Consider the following 1,549-nt stretch of genomic DNA (forward strand, 5'->3'; position numbering starts at 1 on the left):
AGGTTGACTTGAAGGGAACCCCTTCGAGGCTGCACAAGCAGTGGACTTGCTTCACAGCTGAGGCCTGTGAGTTTAGGGAACCTGAATCTTTTATACTACCCAGAAAACAAACTTGCCATGTCCTTCAGATGGAGGCATTATATCTATTTCCAAGGCTGCTCTCGATATAGACATCCTTGAAAAGACAGCCAGGAACAAAAGGACAGTTAGCACCTCACTCACAAGACATGAAATCAAGGTGGACTTCCTAGAGGAGTTGCCTAATTTTAAGAATAAATCAAATATCAGGTAGAGAAGTAAAAGGAACGATACTTGAGAGTGGAAACTGAGTGAGTGAAGAAGACCTGAAAATAGAACGAGGAAAGCACAGGATAATTTAGAATTACTGCATAGTAAAGTATTGTGCTCAGCTTCAAAGATTTACCCAAATTTTGATCATCATTTAAATTTATTTATGCTATAATTCATGTCATTGTGGTCACAGCGATGTTTGTGAGACAAATCATTGGGACATAGATCAGGATCCAGTTCTGCGGGGATGAATATGTTGTGTCTTCTGGAGCCACACAGAATGAATGCCCCTCCACCCACTCCAGATTATGACAGCTCTGCTGCAGCTGTGTGAAGGCAGCCCCCTTCCCATGGCCTGCAGAGCCTTCACTTCTTTCAGCCACTCCACACTCTCCGTGGTTTTTAAACCCATCACCATCTTGATCTTCTTCTCCTGGACCTTTCCAGTAACACTCTAAAAGTGCATTATCTAGAATTGGACAGAATTTGGGGGTCTTGAGTTCATCTTTTTTTGTAAAATTTATTTTTCCAAAAAATTGCACCCAGGTAAAGCAGAGTTCTAGTCAATGCGAGTGTGTTGTTTAGGCATCAACAGTACTGCCCTCACTAAGCTTTCATTGGATAGTAGCACAACCCCAAGAAAAGGAAGATGAGTTCATCTTTTAAATTGCTGAGGATTATTTTTTTATTTTTTATTTTCTAAAATCTTTATTGTTGAAAGTATTACGTAGCGCCGAAACCGGTTTGGCTCAGTGGATAGAGCGTCGGCCTGCGGACTGAAAGGTCCCAGGTTCGATTCCGGTCAAGGGCATGTACCTGGGTTGCGGGCACATCCCCAGTGGGGGATGTGCAGGAGGCGGCTGATCGATGTTTCTCTCTCATCGATGTTTCTGGCTCTCTATCTCTCTCCCTTCCTCTCTCTAAAAAATCAATAAAATATATTTTTTTAAAAAAGAGAAAGTATTACGTAGGTCCTCCTTTTCCCCCCATTAACAGCCCGCTCCTGTTTCCCCCTCTCCAAGCCCTCACCACCGCCTTTTCTGTGTCCGCAGGTTATGCATACTAGTATACCAGTATGCATACGAGTTCATTGGTTGATCTCTTTCCACCCACCCTCTCCTGCCTTCCCTCTGAGGTTCAACAGTGTGTTCATACTTCTATGATTCTGGGTCTATTTTTTTCTTAGGTGAAGCACAGAGTTTATTTACTTATTTATTTTTAAAATATTACATGTCTCTTTTTTCCCCCGGCTAATCCC

At 42.5% G+C, this 1,549-nt stretch overlaps 1 non-coding gene across 1 annotated transcript; it reads right to left on the reverse strand.

The window, feature by feature from the left end:
* Positions 1-815: 815 nt before the first annotated feature.
* LOC111827553 lies at positions 816-942 on the reverse strand. The gene has a single exon (XR_002831178.1). It is a non-coding gene; the product is annotated as a U4atac minor spliceosomal RNA (small nuclear RNA).
* Between the last annotated feature and the right edge of the window lie 607 nt (positions 943-1,549).

Source organism: Myotis lucifugus, unplaced genomic scaffold (genome assembly GCF_000147115.1).
Source record: "Myotis lucifugus unplaced genomic scaffold, Myoluc2.0 scaffold_184, whole genome shotgun sequence".
Taxonomy (NCBI): Eukaryota; Metazoa; Chordata; class Mammalia; order Chiroptera; family Vespertilionidae; genus Myotis; species Myotis lucifugus.